At 38.4% G+C, this 23223-nt stretch overlaps 1 protein-coding gene across 3 annotated transcripts in view; it reads right to left on the bottom strand.

Moving 5' to 3' along the window:
- Positions 1-12902, bottom strand: part of LOC145980466 (uncharacterized) — a 97846-nt gene extending 84944 nt beyond the window's left edge. For all 3 annotated transcript variants that reach the window (XM_083113558.1, XM_083113557.1, XM_083113559.1), the window contains exons 1-2: positions 12831-12902; positions 7110-7262 (exon numbers count right to left, since the gene is read on the bottom strand). The gene's annotated coding sequence lies outside the window, so the exon portion shown is untranslated. The remainder of the gene's footprint in view (positions 1-7109; positions 7263-12830) is intronic.
- Positions 12903-23223: the final 10321 nt, after the last annotated feature.

The following is a 23223-nucleotide window of genomic DNA, read 5'->3' on the forward strand; positions in this document are numbered from 1 at the left end:
CGGTTTTAACCAGCTTTCTGTAATTGCAATCAGGTGAAAGTTTAAGTCCGATATTATTTGTCTAAATTCGTCTATGGAATTTAGTAAAACTTGAATATTTAGATGACATAATTTAAAGCCATTTTCAGATTTATTTATTTCAGCTTCTTTATGTTGTAATTACTGTGGTGGATATTAATGGGAGACTCTTCAAAGTAACTGGAGTGAATTTTGATTGGGAGTGGCGTTACTGCACCATTGACTACATTGGTAGGGTCATTTATATTTATTGTTTCCTCCACTGTTGGTCATGGAGTATATATAGTCCCGAGTGTGAATTACATAAGGCAATAGCAATGGAAATGTGCATACGAATAACACTTAATTTTAAAAAACAGGTGCTAGTTTTCATAGTGACTTAATACCTACAATAAAACAAATTAAAATATTTAAAATAAAATGTAAAGAATAAAAAAATTAAAAATAATAAAAATGGAAAAAGAGTATAAAATGAGAGTACTAGCACAAAAGAAAAAAAATGAAATTATTTGTTGATAACTAAAAATGGGAGAACTAAAAATTGGTGAGCCTGCATATATGCTGGCGTGAATTGGAATAGTAGCTGAGGGCTGAGGGTTGTAGGTTGTTTACATTTTACAGTCTATTATGTTACAGGTTCTTGCCCTTCTTTTGCCACCGTTGAGGAATGCAGAGTCTTGCATGCTTTGTGAGGTTCCGCACGGAGTATTCTCCTTCGCTCCCCTCCCCTCTACCTTTGACCAGCCACAGACAGCTGCCCGTATGTCCTTGACGGGGGAAGCGGTTCCAAAAATAGACACACCACCATTAGGAGGGGAGTTTGGCGAAGCAGGGCAGCGTTACTTTCTGCTGAACTTTGCAATGTCCTCCGAGTCACTAATCCTAACCACGTTTCCGTTGTGTAGGGCAAGTACATTCCCATCGGTTGTCCACACTCTTTCGAATATTTTACTTAGTCTTACCTTGTGCAAAAGATTCAGATTTGTTTTCGTGAGGTTTTCAGTGATGAAGATGCCTGTCCCTGTAGCCTTGAGGTTCTTTTTGTTTTGTAGACCAAGTCTCTCTGGGCGTAGGTGACAAAGCATGCAATGTCGGCCGCGGTTTTCCATCATGTCGCAGCACTTCCAGTCAGTGAACATGAAAGAACACATCTTGAGGCACTTTCACTTTCAACTGCTCATTGATTACCTTTGACACCATCACTTCACACTTTTCACACTCATTTTCACTGATGCCTTGGAAAACAAGGTTCAGGCGACAATCATACTGCTCCAGGGAATTTAAATCCTTCCGCACCTTCTTCACCTGTTTAAGTTGGGAGATTTTCATGTCGAGATCGCTTTTTACTTCATGGATCGCATCCTCCACAGCAGTTTTGATGATGGTGGTCAGCACTGGTTTGATTCCTTTCAGCACTACATCCTTGCAAAAGCCAGGGCGATGCGTCTGTCGAGCTCTCCGAACTGCTGGTTCAGTTCCTTCGCTATTGCTGTGGAGATGGAGTTTTCAATGCACTGCCACTCAGCTTTGCTGATTCCCATTTTCCAGGCAATACTGCTCTTAACACTGACAATTTTTACGAGAAAGTAAGTACTGTGACTGCAGTATTCCCTCCTTCGTGCAAGCTCGAGTTGGTTAGACGGACCCTCTTACATGCGGTTCACAGCGGGCGACTCAAGCTGAAAGAGAGAGCTCTTCAGCACGTCCGAACCCTTCCAAGGTTCAGAAGGTCTTTTATTTCACGTGTATTTTCTTCATGTTCAGAATGCAAATTTTCATCGTCACTTTTCTTTTCATTTCCCCATCACTTTAAGAAAAAGAATTCACGCCTAGCAACAAAAGAGTCAGTCATTCCATGCGAAATCAACACAGATATGTGCAATTTTGAACCCAACCATTTCAGATTTTCATGAAATTGGGTGAACTGAAACTATGCATGGAACTCAGTAACTGAAAAGTTTTGAGTCTCATGCATCTTGTATTTGTCAAATTATTTAAGGCCAAAGTTTGAACAAATTGCACTTTCTGAGCTCATTTAGCTATCCTAAATGTGATGTAACTCTGCTCCTATCTGGCCTAGGAAGCTCAAATAAAGTTTATTGTGTAGAGAATGGAAGAAGCTTTCAAATCATATGTAACAAGCCTACCATTAGACAAGAATAAAATATTGTCCCATGACCTTGAAAATCTAAAAACATGCCATCGCCAAAAAATGCGAAAAAAATATATATTTGGCACACTATGCTATACTCTAAAACATATGAAAAATCAAGCTGGGACTGCGATGGGATCAGATGATACAAAATAATATGTAAAACTATGTGAGTTATAAAAGCTACTAGTGTGAGTCAAAAGTCCCTTAACACCCCCTATAAACGTAAAGGAGTTATGCTGGGTCCAATTGATTATAATAGAAATATGTTGGCCCAAGGGGGAACCATAGTTGTGGATGTCAAACGGAGGTCCGCCATATTGTTGGCTGCTATATTGAATTCAACTCAAGCATTTTCAATGGAAAGGTGGTGATGTAATATATCAAATCAGGCTAGAATTTCACGATAAATGCAGTGGCAAAGGTTTCTCCAATGTATCTTTAACCAGAAAGAAAGTAATGAATACATATTCTTCTTTCCGAAACAAAGCATTAGAATGCCTCTAACGTGTTAGGAACGCATTAAGATCACATTGGCGTCTAGGGAGATCAGTTTACATTCCATTGCACATGATTTTAATGAGCCACATTCTCCAAAGAGTTGAATATTGTGGATGTTTAGCCTTGTAATCAATACCCGGTGGAGGCTCATAGTGGTTCGGATCCCACTTTAAACTGTAGGTCCAGTCCCGATTAGCCTTACTGTGAAAAAAGTGGACTTAAAACACCAACTGAAAAAACAACGAAGAAGAACATAGTGAATGGTGTCTCAAACAATTGCAATGTGTTGCTTTGTTTGAAATGAAAAGTCCTTCACAGTGACGAGGATAATTTTATGTTCACATTGAAATTAATGAGAATAATATGCAATACATGTGACCTGATATTCTACATTATACAGATTCCAGCCAAATTTCTGGTGCTGGTAATGGTATGGTATGGTGCATGTAGAATGGGATTGGTTGGTTCATTTTCAATGAGGGATCCTTAAATGGTGAGGGCTACTTGGATTTGTTAAGTCATCATGTTCTTTATCCTTGCTTATGGAATATGGTACTTTTCCAGCATTTTTCAAAAGAACAGTGATATGGTCCAAGTATTAAGCATATGACTACAAGGTTTGTTCTTCACGTCTCGAAGAAGAGAAACCATACACAGATACATACTGTGTATAATCTTTCTGTATCATGATTCATTGTACATGAATATTCCAGACATAAGTCCAGTTTCAATTAAATATGTTGTTTGTTCACGGTCTGGTTTTTATCTTGTGCAACTTACACTAACCTGTATTATAATATATCCTTCACTCGAATCTATCAATTTGGACAGGATTTGAAGGATTCTAATCATATCGTCAGGATGATTTTATGACTTTATCCGCATGTGATAGTGACAAGTAAGATTGCTAGTGGCAAATCAACAAGATGGTGTCTTACAGGTAAAATTTAAGTTTGCTAATTTTATTCATGCTTATTCAAAAGCAAGTCAGTTACACATCGTAAATTTCATACATTTGAGTAAAGCAAGTTTCAGTTACACATCGTAAATTTCATACTTTTGAGTAATTTATATCAGTTACTGTAATTTGAAACTTCAACAGAATGGCTCTCAACATTACATTCAGGGAATTTGTTGAAGTAAATGAAGATGTAGAGAATTATTTCATGCATTTGGCATGAATGTGGCAAATGAAAGAAAAGCTGCAATTCTATTAGCAGTTATTGGTCCTAAGTATTTCCAAATACTTCGCAATATTACGGCTACTGAAATGCCACATAATCTATCATATGCTGTCATTCTCAACAAAATGCTTCAGCACTCCAAGCCCAAAACCAACAAGTTTACAGAGAGGTTCCAGTTTCAAAAATGCATTCAATCTCAAGGAGAATCAGTTACTCAATTCGCAGTGAGAATCAAACAACAAGCAGCCAAATGTGTGTACGAGCAGTATTTAGATGAGGCACTTGTTGAACAATTCCTCGATGGTGTACAGTCAGGCAGTACTTGAAAAAGATTTTATCTGAAAGTCATCTTTCGTTTGCTAAATGTCAAGAGATTGCTTTGCATCGTGAGTTATTAGAACGAAAAGTTAAATTATTCTCGATTGACTGTTTTGTTGTGTTTTAGTTCACTTTCAGTGCCACTTTTGGCTAATTTGCGAAGATGGAGATGAGTGATGACATGATGAAATTGATGAATACACACTCACAAACATCCATGCCCATGCTGGGATTCGAACCAGGGACCCCTAAATTATTCTCGAATAAGTACAATGCAGATTCTGTGACTTTGGCACCAACTCAAGAAATTTGAAGTGGATCAATCCAGATCGTCACACAGGCCCTTTGACAAGTTCACGCTTTGGCAAAATCAGACAGAACAGCAACTCTGAAACTAAGAAATCAAAAGATACCAGGCAAAATTCTCACTTCCAGTGGAACAACTGCACCAAGAATCACCTACAAGATCTTTGTCCGGCAAGAAACGCAACTTGCAGCTACTGCAAACGACAAGGCCATTGGAATATATGATGTAGAAAGAAGCAGAAAGGAGAGCTTGTTAATAGAACGTCCAATTCAACCTCGCACAACACAACTTGAAATAATGGTTTAGATCATGACTTGCCTACGCTCAGCTTCAACCATTTCAACACTGATACTCTCAGTCATCATTCCACACTGGTTACTTCTACTCAACATGTTTTGGAGCAGCAATTCAGTATGGATAGCATCAATATAATTCTCCAAATCAATAAAAGTACTGTTAAATGTGAAGTAGATACTGCTTCTCAATTCCAGCCTATGATTATGAGGTGTAAACAAAGGATACGTACGTGTTACAGCACAAGCATCTGTCAAACTACACTTAGAGAATAGGGATTATACTTTACCTGTTTTTCTCTGTCAGGAGAAACTTTTATATCCATTGATCGATTGTACATGGTTGGACATTATTCAACCGTCTTGGAGAAGATTATTGGTTACTGCTAGTGTTCTTTCAACTAGCACCTTCAATTATACAGGAGGATTTAGGCATGCACATTGGTATTATTTATAAAAAGTGACTGGCAACAGTGATTACATTGCACCTGCACAGTAACATCAATTAGTCCATTGGTGACCCAACAATCATATTTTCACTGTCAATTGTTGATTATCTTGTGAGTTAGAGAGTGTTAAAATTGCTGCGTGATTACACAATTCCACCAGTTGAGACGTACATCTGTGATTCGATTTCTTAACGTAAAAGGTCATAATGCTGCTGAAATTCACCGAAAACTGTCTGAAGTGTAGGGTCCGAGTTGTAATGAGTGAAGGAAAAGTATGGCAAATGAGAAAAAGTTCAAGCAAAACTAAGATGTGCAAAACACAACCAATGACATGGTATTTTGCACTCAGGAGCTCTTCTTATCCATGACAACCCTAGACCATACACCGTGTCACTCACTATCCAGACGATTGAGATATTCGAATGGGAACTTTTTGATCACTCCTCGTATAATCAGGACCTTGTACCTAGTGACTATCGTTTCTTTCAGCACCTCAACAATTTGAAGAAACCCAAGTGTTGAAAATGGCAATGTTAGATTGGCTGGTCTCCCAGGTAGTGAACTTCTATACAGAGGGCGTAAAAAGTTTGTTGTGCGGTAACAAAGGTGCTCGGCAAACGATAGTGAATATGTTGAGAAATGAAGTAGATATGTATGTGTTTGTAACCACTAAAGCAGTGTTACTACACTTCTTTTCTCGTTTCACATAATCAATCAGCCATATCTTTTGAAATGTGCCTTGTACATTGAAGACCCCAAAACATAATTGTTCCTTTTCCATCTCCAGCTCTTTCATCAGAACAGTCAGATTGCACATATGCTCACTTCAGTAACACCATTCCCAACCTACAACAGAAGAGAGTTTTAAGGAGAAGATGACGAAAACAGCAAAGTGAAGTCTTGATATGCAATCCTTACAAGCAAGAACTAGCGGCAAAATAGAAACTGGGTGTAGAGAAGAAAATGAAAACACAGAAGAGACGAAATGAACAAGACATGCAGGATGTTGGAATGATGAAACAAGGAAACACATCAGGCACTTCTACAATGGCAGCAAAGGAGGATGAAGATTACATACCACCTATGGAGAACACAAAACAGCTGCACTTCATTTTTGATCAGAAAAAAACAACAGAATTCATAACTTGTAGCAATGCATTCAATGAAGAATGGGGTGCAATGTTTCTCTAGCAATGGTTGGGCGTACGTCCGATGTGCACATGAGGAAAACATTTTGTACTTTATTTGTGAACATTGCAAGAACATGCTAAACTGTAGGTAAATGCTACTGCATTTTAGGTTCTCGGCATAATTACTTTATGTTTACGACTCATTTATACGCTAACACATAGCCTGTCCAGTACTGGATGACAATTTTTGTTTTTCTTGAAATATTACTCTTTTTTCCTTTCTTATTTGTACTTTCGTTTCCATTTTTCCACAATCATTCCCTGTTCTTAATAAAGGATCTTGAAGTACAAAACTCTTATTTTCAACTTATATTCCGCCTACTCATTTTCTAATTATTGTCAATGAACTTAAGGTGTCTGGTACTGCACGACTTTCATCTATAGCCTACAAAATATAGAAAATGAAGTTAAAAACAATCTTTGATTCATTTAGCTTATTTTACTTCACTTTTCTGTTACTTTTGGCTAATTGTGAAGATGGTGATGAGTGATGACATGATGAATGGACACTGACAAACACCCATGCCCAGGCTGCGATTTGAACCTGGAACCCCTGACATCGTAGCTAACCACTCCACCAAGGGGGCAGGGTTAAAAGCAATGGATTCCAAAACATAAAAATAAGTAAAAGAACTAACATAAACCTACAAAATATCTCTCAAAAATAAAACAATTAATATATGACAGAGGTACTTACTAAATATTAAAATGGTCTGCGACCTCTCGCATCCATAGAGCTGACGCAACATCTCCCAGTCATGTTGAAACATGAGGAACAGGCACCACTCAGGAAGACCATCACTAGGACAGGCAACTTATGCTGAAACTTCTGCATCAGTTAAACATTCACCTGCAAAATACCTTCATTATCAAAACATACAAATTTTGATTTACACACCCAACATTAAAAAGACATGGCTCAAGATTAACATTTACAACCAATTAAGTCTAATTTTATTCTGAGGACTGAACCTCATGATACTATTTCTATGTTGACATGATTTATTGTTATTGTGCTTGATGGTACAGCATACCTCTTCAGGCAGGCCCAGTCATTACATATCGCTTATGAACATAAAAATCACATTTCTTAACTGACGAGAAGGATACATGCATTGTGGCATTTGAAAGTTGGCAGTACATTGGTATCTTAACTGTAATAAAAAACTACCCATTGTTTTACACAAAGACATACATATTTTGTTTTTTTAATTGAAACACAGAATTTCAAATAACACATTTTAATTTTCACTTTTCTGACTACCATACGAGAGACCCGGGTTCGATCCTCAGCGGAGGAGAACCAGGATATTTTCCACCTGTTCAAGCAGCTCCGGTGCTCACAAAGCATCATATAAAAGTGGGTACCTGGAGAAAACTCTGGTGAGTGAAGGTGGCCAGGGGCATGCTGCTGATCACATCAGCCCCACCTTCAGCCATGATCAAGAGAGTGTGGGGCCCTAACTCCACATCCCCTATATACCTTCATGGCATGGTATAAAGCACAGGGGAGCACTGTACTTCTTTACCACTTATACATTCGGTTACCAATGACTTGAGTCATAATGGCACGGAGAAATTATACGAAAATTTTATTTTAAACAATTCCTACACATAACAATGGATTTCTTTTTTCTTTTCAGATGAATGAACACTTTACCATATTGTAAAGAAAAGAAACTTTTATTTCTGGAGAAACAACCATTTCTTTGAACAACTGGAAAAATAACCCACATGTGATAATATGAGTCTATATTTAATTGTAGATACAGTGAATCATATTACGTGACTAGTTTTTTCCTCGACAGGAGGACTGCCCAGTGAAGTCTGATTCAAGGAAGATATAACAACAGCATGGTATTAAATTCTGGAAGTATATCTCAATCAGGAGTTCAGAGTTAAACAGACTGGATTTTAATAATCTGGACTAAATTAATAGCCTGCCCCAAACTGTGGCCATATCAGGTTTTGGGCTTTGGCCAAGGGACGCTTGCAGGTTCAAGTCTCCTGGGAGAAGTATATCAAGTATATATCAACATCTCTCCTGCGATTTCGGGCAGTGCATGAGACTAGTGGCCACCCACCATGATGAGGAAATTTGTGAGCTACGAATGAGTAGCATAACTTGGTCATGGAAACCTACAACAACGACTGGGTTCGTCATGTTGACCACATATCACTCTGCAACTGGTTGGACTGTCTTGCACCTTAATAGGTTGGAGTCAGGCTGACAGTTGGTAGGAAAGACCTGTAGGAAGGGCAAGAGGAAGATTATGGGGGGATGGGGAATGTTGAGATGGACCTAACAGAAATTGGCAAGGATGGAAAAGATTAGATTGATGTTGCCCAGGATAGGGACAGATGCAAGATTTGGCCCAAGTTCCTTTTGTTTTATTGCGATTTGTGGTGTTTGCTTATAGCGATTATCATTTTTCCTTTATTTAAAATTTACTATTTGTATTATTGTTTATTCGCTTTTATATAACTTGGGGCAATCAGCGACGGTTTGCAGAGAATGATGGGCGCTAGCAGATGGGATTCATTTTGAGTTCTTCCATTTCTTTTATTTTATTTTATAAAATTTACTATTTGTACTATTGTATTCGCCTTTATATTAATTGGACAATCAGCGACTAGTGGCGGTTTGCCCAGATCGATGGATGCTAGCGGATGGGAGCTAGCCAAATTTTGAAAAAAAAAAAAAATCGAAAGGGTTAAAGCAGTTTTGCTGCATAATGGTAATGTTCTAACTTCAATTTCAGTTGTCCATGTAGTTGACGTTAAGAAAACTTGAGAAAAAATGCAAGAAATTTTTCGGTGATGATGAGAGAACTGCATGGAATACATTTCGACAAGTGTGTCATAGTTTTCTGGGGAACAGGACAGCAATGATCTTTGAACAACTTGTGGAGAATCTTCTGACGTCATACCAGAAGATTGATTGGGAATTCATAGTATTACTTAATTGCTTTTTTTTTCTTAGTGCTTTGCTGTTAGTGGTTCTTACTGTTCAAGGGATTTATTTCAGTAAAGAAAGGGTACTTGATCCTATACAACAGAAAAACATTCTTGTGGAGGATTCAGTAACCCTTTATTTCAACGCTGCCTGTAGGATTTGTGTGTGTGGTGGGGGAATTGTTTAAAGTAGAGGAAATATAACCTCCAGGCGTAGGGCAGAAAGTTGAAGCATAGAGTTATGATTTCCCCAGTTAAGTGAATTGTCATAAAGCATCACCAGTACTAAGTAAATTTGCATAGATGCTCAATCTGTCTTTCCCGCTATAATTTCAAAATTTGAACTGTATTAGCTAATTCTTCCCAGATATCTCGGGGGAGGGGGGAGGGCAAGTGACCCCTTGCCTCCATTTGCGGGTTCTCTTAATATATTTATCGGTAAATATTTACTATCACACAAACAGATTTCTTCATTTTTAAAGAAGAAACTACTTACGGTAATAAGTTTCTGTAGCATTGTCTAACATCTGGAACGTGTTTTCTGTCACGTGGGAATGTATCATAGCGGAAATTCATGTTTTTGTTGAAAATTAATTCTCCGACGCACAATAGCCTTTGGCACGTATACCTACGTAGATCATCGCGTGTCCTGCTTGTTTTTTGTCGATGTTCATTGGGTATGCAGTGTTTCCAACCAAAAATACAAACATAGTTAAAATCCATTGAACCATTCACGATAGCCCCAAGAAACATTACGTAGTTACACAAATTTTAACTATGTTTGCCTAACCTAACCTTACATAATGTGTCTTGGGGCTATTGTCAATGGTTTAACAGATTTTAACTATGTTTGTATTTTTTGGGTTAAGAAGGTTGGAAACACTGCATACCCAAAGGGTAAAAATTTACTATTCCTCAAACACATGTAACTTAATTGTTTCATCATTTTTAACATTCGTACTTGCCTATCTGCTTTGCGGAACATTCTTTAAGGTGTATTTACATTTTTTTTATGAAAGTAATTTCAATTTTTCTCATTATGAATACTTCTTTCTTTTCGCTTTTTGGTAACACTTTACTATATGTGAGACATTTTTCTTCAAATTTACAGGAGAAAGTACTTAAGCGAATCATTTTCTGTAGCGTTGTTGATGTTCGGGAATGTAGTTTTGAACCATTTTAATGCAAATGCATGTGGTTTTCTACGAAAATCTCTTTCCGACGTGCTATTGCTGCTGCCGCCATTTGCTTTCTGCACGAGAGTACAATGTTCCGTGCGTTAGATACGTAAACACTGTAGTCAGTGTTTCAACCCACACCGTGTTTTCGCTATAACATGATGTGTCGTGAAGTTGTTGCCCGGGTGTGGAAGATGCCATGGAATTTGTAATTCAACACGGAATCTTGAAAAAAAGAAGTGGAATGCAGGACGTGGAAAGTTAAAATTAAAAGAATTCCGTGTAATTTCTTTAATCGAGAAAAAACGATGTTGTCCGTATGTGCTAAATTGAACGAAAGGAGTGCTAATGGAACCAAACCTAACAGGCCTAACCTAACCTAGTAGGCATACCTCGTCCCCGTAATGGTTTGTGGGGATATCGTGAATTTTTGGGCTAACGTCAATGGTTTTTTGGGGCTATCCGTGGATGGGTTTTGGGGCTAACATCAATGGTTTAATAATTACTCTTTATGTCAAAAATTGAACTTTTTTTGGTGAAAACATTTTGTGAAGTGTTTTTAATGGGTTTTCTTAAAAAATTTAGTTATTTTTCGGTGAACAAGCTTGCAACACTGCATGCACACTCCAAATCGACAAAACACTGGCACAACACGCGATCAACGGTAAGCTATCGCCATATTGTGTGTGGAAATAAGTAAGAACAGTAAGTACTCGTAAATATAAGAAATATGCATTTTTTTTCATTAGAAATTCATTATTTCACCTAAATAAATGTTCAGCAATGCAGAATAGTACGTTAGCAATGTAAAAAACTGCAAAATAAATCATTGATAGGTGTCTCATGTATAGTAAAGTAGTACCGTCGATTTTCATTGAGTGGTAAAAATTTACTATAGTTCGGACACCTATAATTTCTGTCTGAACTATAGTAAATTAGGACAATGATTTCCAAAATTCTACGATAATTAGTCTTTGTGCTAGGATAAATCATGGTAATGATTAGATAACCGGAGACACATTTCTTGAAATTTACAGGAGAAAAGACGAGAAAGTACTTATGCAATTGAGTTCTTGTGGACTTTCTGAAGCTGCTGAAATTGTTTTTTCGAATCGTGCAACTTATTTGGCCTGTAAGTAAGGTATTTTTCGTCATTCATTCATCTCCGTTGCACTATAGCTCGTGCTACCATTACCGTCGACTACGTGAATCAAATGTTCCGTGCGTTAGATTACGTACCTCCTGTCAGTGCAGCAATGACGTGTGAGCGGGATTTTTTATTTCAATTTAATTTTCTATGTTTGCCTAACCTAACCTTCCGTGAATGGTTTGTGGATTAATAACAATCATTTTTCGGTTAACAACTGTTAGTGTAACAACCACGCGGTAGTTTTACAAGATGACGTGTGAGCGGTTTTTTTTTCCAATTCAATTTTCTGTTTGCCTAACCTAACCTTCCGTGAATGGTTTGTGGATCAATTTTCGCTTAAAAACCTTTTGTGAATACTTTGTGTGGCATTTATCGGTTCATAAGTTTGGAAACACTGCACATCAGCTGACGATACTGCATATCAGCTGACGATAGACAACGTGAGTCAAGATTTGCCTGCCGAATTAGCAACGAGCAATAAATAATTATAATGTTAAAAATAACGCTTTTTTCATGGAAAAAAAAGTTATCCAAAGTTGAAAAATGTTCCGCTATGCATATGAGGTAAGTAGAAATGAATTTTATTTGAAAATAAACGAGTTAAATGTGTCTCGGGCTTATCTAACTGGTACCGAAATCACAAGACAATCGAAACCGTTACCTACGGTAAGTAGTTTCTTCTGAAAAAATGAAGAAATCTATCTGAACTATAATAAATTAGTCCCGAAATTTATTCCATAAACAAACTGTATTTGCTGGATTTTGAGGGCGATAAATATCGAATGTTTACAAATCTGAGGATATGAACAACTCAACGCCATTAATACACTTAAAGCATCTGTAATTTAAAAAAAAATTGTGTAATTGCTATGGATAGTGTACGTGAGAGCTCTAAATATTGCATAGCTTTCTGTAGTAAAATTAGAAGTATCAGATGGTAGACAGACTTGTTTGTTTATGAATGAAATAAGCACAGCCTACACCTTGGTGGTTTTTAGATTCATCTGAATACATAATAATGTGAGATGGCCACATCTCCTTTATACATGACATGTCGTCCTAGGTCCGTGAAATGAATGATACATTGAGTATGTAAAGGATTATCTATATCTAGTTGAAAAATCACATTACTTACCATTGCTACTTGATTGAATCAGAAACCATGTCACAGATTAATAATAAACCAAACCAACGGCCGTTTCCAAACGTAAAGCGTTGTCATAGCAACCTCTCCGCCAATCATATCTTACTCTTGGCAGTGACAGTTGAATGCGTCTCAGCGCAATAATCCGCTCACCCCACCCTTCCATTCCTGCTTTTATTTTCTGCTAATAAATCGGGACATATCTCGTTAGGTCGTATTAATTATTTTATTTAAGTGCATAAAAATGTTCTACAAGGAAAAATACCATTGTTCAGTTAATGCATGTTACGTTTGAATGATTTCTACATCTAAGTTACGAGATATACAGAATTAGTAGCCATAGGCGCCGACTCCATGGGGCTTGGGGGGGGGGGGGCTCGAGCCCCCCCCCCCATATTAACGATGTGGGGGCAGAGCCCCCCAAATAATTTTGCTTAAGATGATCTAATGTATTATTTTGCTTCTCTTGTAAAGTTTACTCTGAATTGTGCCACATGAACTTAACTTTAAATACACATTTAAAATTTTCTAGACCATCAACTTTGGGGGGCTGAGACCGCTAAACCATCAACTTTTGGCGGGCTATGATCAGAGACAGCAAAACACTTGACTCATTACTATATACTAGTATATAATTATAAGTATTGTTAACATTTTTACTAAAAAAGAGTTTCAAAAGACGATGTGCATGAAGTAGGGTAGTGGATGGGACGTTCGGGCTACAAATGGCTCTCACATGACATTCAGAACGAGGTCATTGATATATTAGGGAGATCTGTTTTGCGCTCCTTGGTAGCAGCATAAAATAGTTAGGGTATAGAAGATTACCCCACATTTAAACCTCGCTGCGCTTTGAAATTGCATTTCCATCGGTGGCCAGTAGATGGCGCGGCCGTCTTCATTTGCTGCTCGCAGTAAATAGGGGGGGAGATTCATTGTCCCACTGGAGTGTCCTTCACAACAGAAAGGACAGGGGTGGGTTGTGAAACAGGTTTTCTGAAAACGAGGGGGGAATATATGTCTTTTTCTGATTTCATGCAGTTCGTGAATTTACGGAATGAGGACTTTGCCAGGCAGCTACATACCCTACCAGGGCGCGAAATCATTGAAGATTGATTTTTGGGGGGAGCAAGAAGATTGTGGTCTACACAGACATACACAAACTATACATATATATTATGTATGTGCATGAAACTTTTCAAATTTTCTACCAAGCAACTGAGAAGAAAGAGCCTATATGATTAATATTTATAATGGGCCCGTTCCGAAAGTCGCACGAGTTTAACGCGTTAAACGAGTTATGGTAACTGACCGTTCCATAAGTGCTTCCGTGCGTTTCGTGAGTTTCATTATGCTGTCCCAAAAGTCGCATTCCGTGCGTTTCGTGCAAGAACGAGATTCACCAAACGCACGGGCCAGGATGCTGGTTTGTTCCGTGAAAATCGTCTGCTCCTTGCAGACAAAGCGCGTGCTGATGGATTCAAACTGCACTAGTTCGGAAAATGTATTATAATTTTAACAGATAGCGATATGAAGCAACATGCACAAGATAAGCATGCCTTGACCGTTCTTTGAATGTGATTAAAATGAGTAACAGTGGCCATAATAGAGTTTATTTTTGCCATAAGGACATTCCTTCCGCTGACGCCATACGGAAACTTTCTCTAAACAAAACGCTGCGCCTGCGCTTTCGCCTAGTGTGTCCCATAAGTCCGTAAAATAACTGGTTTCACCAGATTCACGAGCCCAGTTATTTTCGTTGAATGCGTTCGTTTCGTTAAGACTTTCGGAACGCACCCAATGTTATTAAATATAAAAGTAAATTACTAAACATGTAAAAATACATTATTAATAGATATAAGGGAATTTATTTGATATTTTTTATGTATCAGATATTTATAACTGCCTTCTCGATTGCGCCGTGAATACGTTTTCGCCTTGCAATCAAGGAGTCCCGGGTTCGATACCTGGTGGAGGCACATAGTGGATCGGATCCCACTTTAAACTATTGTTTGATTGACTTGTTATTGATTTTTAGTTTTGGTTATTATGTATAGGTTTTCTACCTACCTGTGGGTGATCGCGGCGATAGGGTTGAAATAAAACATTATCTCTTATGCCTTTAGAATCGGTTTGGATGGAAGGGGGAAGCGTGCGTGGTATTCGCATTAACACAAGGTTAGTCGAGCAACTGTGCAGAATAAGGTTGACTAACAATGGCAGTGAGCCTAAAGTATCCAAAGTAAACATATATTGCTTAAATATGTCTGCATTATACAGTGACTCAACTACAGGGGGGACAGGGGCTAATGCGAGCAATTACCCCTTCGATTTCAAATTTTATGCAAATAAAAATTCATTTTGTAAAATTTTCTTGCTTGTTTCGCTCGCATTATCTGCTATTCTTGTTTTCATCAAGTTCAGAGGGGCGGCGGGAGCCAGCCACTGGGCACGAATGATCTAAAAAAAAGTTGTAAAAGAGAGAATGCCATGGCGTCCAGGGAAATTAATTGCGCACTAATAAATCAATATTGTTTCCAATTGCACAAATTGGATCTAAAAATTTTTGAGGTATCTATCTGCATTTTTCCGGACCTTCTCATCGGACTAAAATGTATGATATAAAGTAATTCCCTCACATTAGCCTTCTAATCAGGCACGTATCCAGAGGGGGGCTTAGGGGGCTCGAGCCCCCCCCGAACGTTTTAGGTTTACACTAGATAAAATGAGGTTTTTGCTTTCTTGTGGTGTGAAATAAAATAATGTGACAATAATTTAAGGAGAGAAATAATTATCGAGGCAAGACGGAGAATGTTCCGTAACCCTGTTATTGATAATAGCACGTATCCAAGATGGGGCACAGGGGGCTCGACCCTCTCCCCAGAAAATATTTCAGTTAACGTTAGATAAAATTAGGTTTTTGGCTTCTTGAATAATGTGAAAATAATGTAAGGAGAGAAATAATTATCGAGGCAAGATGGAGCATGTTTTATACCCCTGTTATTGTTAATAGCACATATACAAGGTGGGGATGAGGTGGCTCGAGCCCCCCTCAGGAAAGTTTTCAATTTACACTAGATAAAATTAGATTTTTGGCATCTTGAATAATGTGAAGATAATAAATTTATAAATCTGAGGGAAATAATTATCGAAACAAAACGTAGAGTGTTCTATAACCTTATTATTGTCAATAGCACGTATCCAAGGTGAGAATCAGGAGGATAGAGCCCCCTTCAGGATTTTTTTCTTTTACACTAGGTAAAATTATGAATTTGGCTTCTTGAATAATGTCTTGATAATTTGGGAGAAATAATTATCGAGACAATACGGAGAATGTTCTATCATCCTGTTATTGTTAATAGCACGTATCCAAGGTGGGGTTGAGGTGGCTCGAGCCCCTCCCCAGGATTTTTTTTATTTTATACTAGATAAAGTTAGGTTTTTGGCTTTAAATAATGTGACGATGATTTAAGGAGATAGACAATTATCGAGGAAAGACCTGTTGTTATAACCCTGTTGTTGATAATATTGCACGTAAACTTTTCTTGCTCTTTCGGTGTTGCCGCAGAGCAATTGAGCACTATGTAGACTTGTCAGCATTTGGAAGCTGCACAACAAAGGTAGCGCCACACGGAGGGCGTTTCGTTGTAATTTCTAATCTCTGGAAGGCGGGCGGGAGAGGGTACGTTCTTGAATGAGCGAATGAGTCAACTACTGGCAATATTAACGAATCGTTTTATCTGCGGAACGTTCTAGAATATAATGAGGATATAAATACGCGGGTTTAATTTTTCTGTTGATCTGTACAAAGAATCGGTTAATGAGATTTCAGAGGTAAGTGTGACAATTCATACAGTCGATTGGTGATCAGATCAGTCAATGTCCTCTGGTTGCTTTATAAGATATAGCGATTCGAAAATGAAGACATTGACTACAGCAGAACTTCTGGGGCCTCAGTGTAGTGCTAGTTCGGTTTGAGGGCCAAAGAGATCAAGGTCTGTCTGTCTTTCTGTGTGTCTGTCTGTCTCTCTCTCTCTCTCTCTCTCTCTCTCAAGTGAATATTTCAGCAGTACCGGATATTGGAGTGGTTTATTAAAACAGAAATAAGCTGCATAGATCAACTGAAAATCAAAGTTTTAAGTGATGATTTAGTTTTGCCAGAACTAAATTTCGTATATGCAGTCCGAGAATTTCATGGTATAAAAAAATACTTTTGTTTAAGCCTACTGGGTTCGAAACACATTCAAACACTTAACTACCGTAAAGAGACAGCCGAAAATTTTATGAATGTCGAGAAGAGAAAGTTAAATTATTCCATATGTAGACATTTTAGGTGGAAATTGCAGGCTCTACCAACTGAGCCACCTAATCCTTGACTTCAACTGATTTTTCGTTAAAATGTCTACATAGTACATGTCCTGTGTATATCAAATCGTAAGGTGTTGCCTGTATAGTGAACAAGCACAGAACATGTAGGAGAGAGAAGAAAACTGAGGAGCATTCCCACCGGTTGAAAATAATTTTTTTCTGTGGTCAACAAGAGCTACTACTTCGAGGTGACAATGACAGTGGCCTAATAAGGGAGATTTCACACCGTGTCGCCTGAAGATTAGGTTTGTGCGGCCTTTTGTGTCGCTACGGTGTGAAACGTTGCTGTTGATTGGCCCATTCCAATCGACATGTACTATCGTGTGTCCCTTCGGTCTGGAACCTTCCTAAGTCTTGAAAATCCAAGTCACAAGGTTGGAAAATTAGGGCCTTGTTAAGGTTAGGTGTGAAGGCAGGCAGACGACAGCACCCTAAAGGCCAAACCTGCAGGAACCAAACCGTATCTCCAATACGGAATGATAAAAACTTCTGTTGAGCTGATTTTAAAAAATGTGTCCGAGATAGAGAGAGGCGTGCCCAGGATTCTCGGAAGGTAGAGGGGTTACGCATACTATTTTTGGTGGTCAGTCCTGATTTTGCCATTTTTTTCCTGTCTTTCACGTTTCTCTTCTTTTTTTTTTAAAAAAAAAAAAAAGAAATACTGGGTCAAATGGGATTATGACCTCAGCAACCCTCCCTTGGGCACGTCACTGGAGATAAATGAGTAAGCATTTGATCATACTGGAAGACGAAACATTAGATGTGTTGGGAATGGAAGGGTTTTCACTGTGCATTAATTGTTTCGTGATCCACCTGTATTCGAGAAGACTTCCTTTATTTCGTGCCGATAGATGACAAGACAGCGGAAGCTGTGACATGCATTTTTGAACACTTGTGAGTGCTAAGGCCTGAATCTGAACAATTTGGTGGGTTTCGGCTTTTATAAGAGCTGCAAACATGGGAGGACAAGACACGTTAGTGGTGTTCAGGCTCGAATCAGAGAGAAATATTCGAGAGCTGTCTGCATCCAGTTCGCAGCCCACAATTTGAATCTCGCGTTGTCGAGTGGATTGTCCATCCCGTGCATGTGTAACAGCTTCGTAAAAACACTCAAAGACACCATAGATGTTTTTATGCCTGATGAGAAGAAATGGACAAACACACATACTGAGATGGTTCTGGTATACAATGTTAATGCATGGAAACAGAGGAGTCGAGTGGTAAAAAATGTTCCGATTTCACGTTCTGATTAAAATGACAGCCTTACAGTGGCGACGATTTAAGGGATAGTTGCTCCCCATTTTTTATTTTCTTGCCTCAACATTATGTCCTCTTAATGTTAAGCCTTGTCTACCAAGAGAAAGTTAACTTTCCTTGCAACGCCCTCCGCACCCCCCCCCCCCTTTTAGAACCCAATTGCCACCACTGGTCTTGAACATTTGTGAGGTTCTTACTATACCCCTTAAAAAAAATGGTGTTGAGCCCCCCCGAAAGGAATTCCTGGATACGTGCCTGCTTCTAATACTAATAGTAACTAATGTATTCAACAATGTGCTCATTTCTGTTTTGGCGGTTGAACTGGACCTCTAGATTTCCAGTGTTAACCCAGCATCACAAGTTCAATTGAAATCTAGTAGAAGGAAATATGGAGGAACTCCAGCCTTGAAAGACGGGTAATAGGGCGGTGATGGGAATTCATTCACTGAAAATTCGTCACTCAATGAAAGTCGATCGGAAAGACTGAATTCCGAAAAGGATTTCAATTTTAATAATAGTGGACATTACTAATAATAATTTCAACAATAGCATTTCTTTTCGATATATTTCATGAAACAAGACCTTTTTATATTAATAATAGATCGGGGTGTAAGGGGTGACTTTCCACGTAGTACACCCAAATGTCAACCTCACTTCCACGTTAGTACACCCTGGACTGAAGACTAACGAGGCTCTGGCGACTGGCCCCACGGCCAGTATAATTTTGTTTGTATTGTCCTGTTGTCCTTATGTGTGCTGAGTGCCGCTTTACAGCCTCAGCTTTTAACAGAAGTCAGAACATTTTAAGATTTTTAATTATGCAACGTTAAGAGTTGTTCTTTGTAATGATAAGGGGCTGGCCCCCGTATAATTTGACGGGAGCAAAATAGCCTAAGTGCTGACGCTCCCACAATTTTAAAATCAAATTCAAATTCAAATAATAATAGATCATCAGTGCTGGAGTTGCGGGTGTGGAGAAGGAGTGCAGAGGGGTGCTTTTCCCCCCGTTATGTACATTTCCATTAACCATCCCCTCCTGCTAGGATAATTTGCATAAGCATCCCCCACTTCTTCGTTGTCTCCATGCTGATCTACACAAAGATCCTCCTCGACCAAGAGGCCTCCCCGATGGCGCAGTGGTAGCGTCGTCGCCTTGTAATCAAGGGGTCCCGGGTTCGATACCCGGTGGAGGCACAAGTGGTTCGGATCCCACTTAAAACTGTAGGTCCAGTCCCGATTAGCCTTACTGTGCATAAAGTGGACTTAAAACACCAAATCAATCCAATCCTCCTCGACCAAGCATACCAGCTATAGGAGTATCCACTTCGAGCACTGTAGATCATAAAATAAAAACACACTGGAAAGAAGGAAATGTCCACAGAATTTCAATATGGAAGAAAAATGAACTTCACAAAATGCCCCCAAATAATGGTAACATTTAACCCATACGCTGTGAACCCTTAGGGCAAAGGGATAATTCGACTCCACATCAAACTGAGTTTTGGGACCACTTTGAAGTAACATGGAACAGGTGTAAACTATTTTAGAGTTTTTTTCAGCTCTTATTTGAATATAAAAAGGCTTAGAGCCATCTTGAAAATATTTGATGTGAAGTTACATTCAAATACCACACGTAAAATTAAAATTAGTGATAAAAGTTCATGATTTATCAAATTTAATTCTTTATATTGTGCAGCAACAAAGCAACGACTGGTTGAGTAACTGGATCTTTCTATACTGGATTCATGCAAGAAATAATAAGTTATGTCAGCGTTTCGTTAAAATACGCAACAAAAGTTTTTTAGTGCCTAAAAACCTATTTTGCTTGTTAGAACCTATTTTAGGTTCCACTGTTACCTGTGCAATACAAAGTGGTCTGATCTGTGTGGTCTTGCTCACTTTCGCGTCACTTCCATGCTTTGTGGCATTCACGCCTTGCAAACTAACATTTCAGCATTGAAGTTTGCACCACTCACTATATTTTTGTTGTAAGATTTTCAGAATATAAGATGATCCTCACAGACAAAATTGCGGAGTTTTACTGTGGATAACATGAAAACAGATTGGTGCCTAACTATACGGCGATGAGTGGATTTTAATAGCAAATTTCCAATGTTGAGTTCTGCCATCGCCATAGGGTTAGGCAACACACATAACGTTATGCAAGATAGTGCATATTTCAGGATATATGTGTCCAATTTTCATTGCCGGTGACTATACCTAATCAGCAGTATTCAGAAATTTTGAACTATTTTAAGTTTTTTTTAACCTACTTCAGGATTTTTCGAATCTAACTTAAGATTTTTAGGACCTATTTCAGGATTTTTAGGACCTATTTCAGGATTTTTAGAACCTATTTTAGGGTTTTTCGAACCTATTGTAGGATTTTTCGAGAATAACTTAAGATTTTTAGGACATATTTCAGGATTTTTAGAATCTAAAAATCCGAGATCTAGTTATGAGATACGGGATTTTTCCTATAGATGTCCACCTGCGAGCAAGGAAGTTAATTCTGCATTTCGGAGGGGACACATATGTTAAGTTAGCCGGGCCCCTCTGGCCGAACCAGAACGCCCCTGCTTATTATCGAAGATGTCGTATCATATGTTACTGGAAACCAGATTTCTGTCTTGTAAATTAAATTATTTCATAAGCGACACTTCCTGTTGAATTTCTAAGCTATATAAAATTTCAGAAGCAGAGAGAGAGAAAGAATATTGCGGGGCTGGTTCTACACCTCGCCACACCCTGCATTGCCGGGCGGCCACTACGTCACTGTCTCTAATTATCATGATCAATTGAGCTTTCGTGGCTCCCTTCAGTAGCTGTTATGTCAATCTTCGCAGGTTTCAGTTTCAAATCTTCTGTGGAAAAATAGCGACGCATTGGCTTCGAGGAGCAGGGGGGGGGGGGGGTAACCTTGAGTTAGGACTCACTCACTGTCGTAATGTTCCCAAGTTTACGACCGCAACCAATACCCCGATACCCAAACTACTCGCGGATCTGATTCAGGTTTGGCCCACTTTTGAAGGTCTTACAGGCATTTTCTTCCCCCAACTCTCGTGTTTACAATCCCGCCAGAGCCAGTTTCTCTGTGACGCAGGCCCGTAGCCAGGAATTTTTAGTAGGTGGGCGAAGTCAATCCTAGTAGTGGGGTTTGTGGTATTACTAGGACGAGAAATGATGAGCCCCTCTCAGGCAGATTTGGTTACACTTAAAACTAGCTCAAGATGTCTATATGAGCTTATTGCTCAAGTGTGCTACTCTGTCTAACCCAAGATTTTTGTAAAAATGCCCTCGGGAATTTCACGTGAAATGATGAGCCCCCTCAGATTGATTTGGCTACACTTACAAAAGTTGCATCTGCCAAATTGTTGTCCATAAGCTTGTTAAAAATATGCCCCTCTTGATATTGTTATGGCTACACTTAAAACTAAGCCAAAAATGCTCATAAAACCCACACCCACACCCACCCACACCCACACATATTTACTTCCGGTCCACTTCCGGTTTAAGTTCAGAGTCAAACCCTGTCAGAGTGAACAGCAGTCAGACCCTGTCAGAGTAAACAGCAGTCAGACCCTGTCAGAGTGAACAGCAGTCAAACCCTGTCAAGGTATGTATTAAATATTTTACCTTGTAAAAATTAACAAAATTTTATATACAAGCATTACATATGTATTTTTGTTTAACAGGTATAACAAGCAACAGCTCCCCCGAGCATCTGATCAGTTTCTAAGAACATACAAGGCAGAAACAGCAAGCAAGGTAATATGAGATTATTTTTGTTGAAACAGAGCTTTGTGACTGTCAAATATTTATATGCTAAGCTATAAACAATATTAGCCTATAATAAATAACATATGTATCCTGTTTTGTTCTATCTAATGCTATATGCTTGGGTGATAATTAGAATTGTATGGAATTACCTGATACAGGATTTTTTGAGAGAAGATGTATTTCAAAATATATAAAATCCAAGTCACTTGTTGATGATTTTAAGCTTAGATTCTCTGGCCTGTCTGAGTATAACTTGTTTACTGTTCAGAATGAAACTGAAATGCAGTGGGTGCTTATCAGTGACAGGCCATTCCAATACCTGTGCCTCAAGTTTATTAACAAGTTTGAAAAATTTGTGTACAACAGGTGCAGGAGAATTGTTGGATTTTTTGTTAATTTTTACACAGACAGTTATTATTATTACTGCATGCTGAAATTGTTTGACAATCACTGGTTCAACAATTGCTATGAATTGCCTGCAGAGTACAGGATGTACATAATTGCAGATCAGAGTTCAAATTGGAAGCATTACAAATTTTTGAATAAAATTATTAACGGGGGGTTTATAGTTAAGAATATTGAATTTGTTACAACAGATAATGGGTATCTGTACAGTGGTGAAGATTTTAATCCAGATCTTGTCTGGTACTCCAAGTATACATATTTGAATGAAGTTATTATGTATTTCATAAGACAAAAATTTAGAGATTGCACTTATGATTGTATTGTTGAATCACTTGAGGAGAACAGCCTGAATGACACATGCAACTGTGGAAAACAATTATCCAGGCTCTCAGTGTAATTTCATGTATTTCAGACAAGATATCAACCTGCAGCAGCCCTGATTATTTCAACACAGAGAGAACAGGTAATTTTCAAACATTGTTAAAGCAATCTCAACCTAGGGCAGGCAAGCGTGTTTTGCACATGTATCCTGTTTTGTTCTATCTAGTGTTATATATCTGAGTTGCAATTGTGT

Source organism: Lepisma saccharinum, chromosome 27 (assembly GCF_977018435.1).
Source record: "Lepisma saccharinum chromosome 27, izLepSacc3.1, whole genome shotgun sequence".
NCBI classification, from domain to species: Eukaryota; Metazoa; Arthropoda; class Insecta; order Zygentoma; family Lepismatidae; genus Lepisma; species Lepisma saccharinum.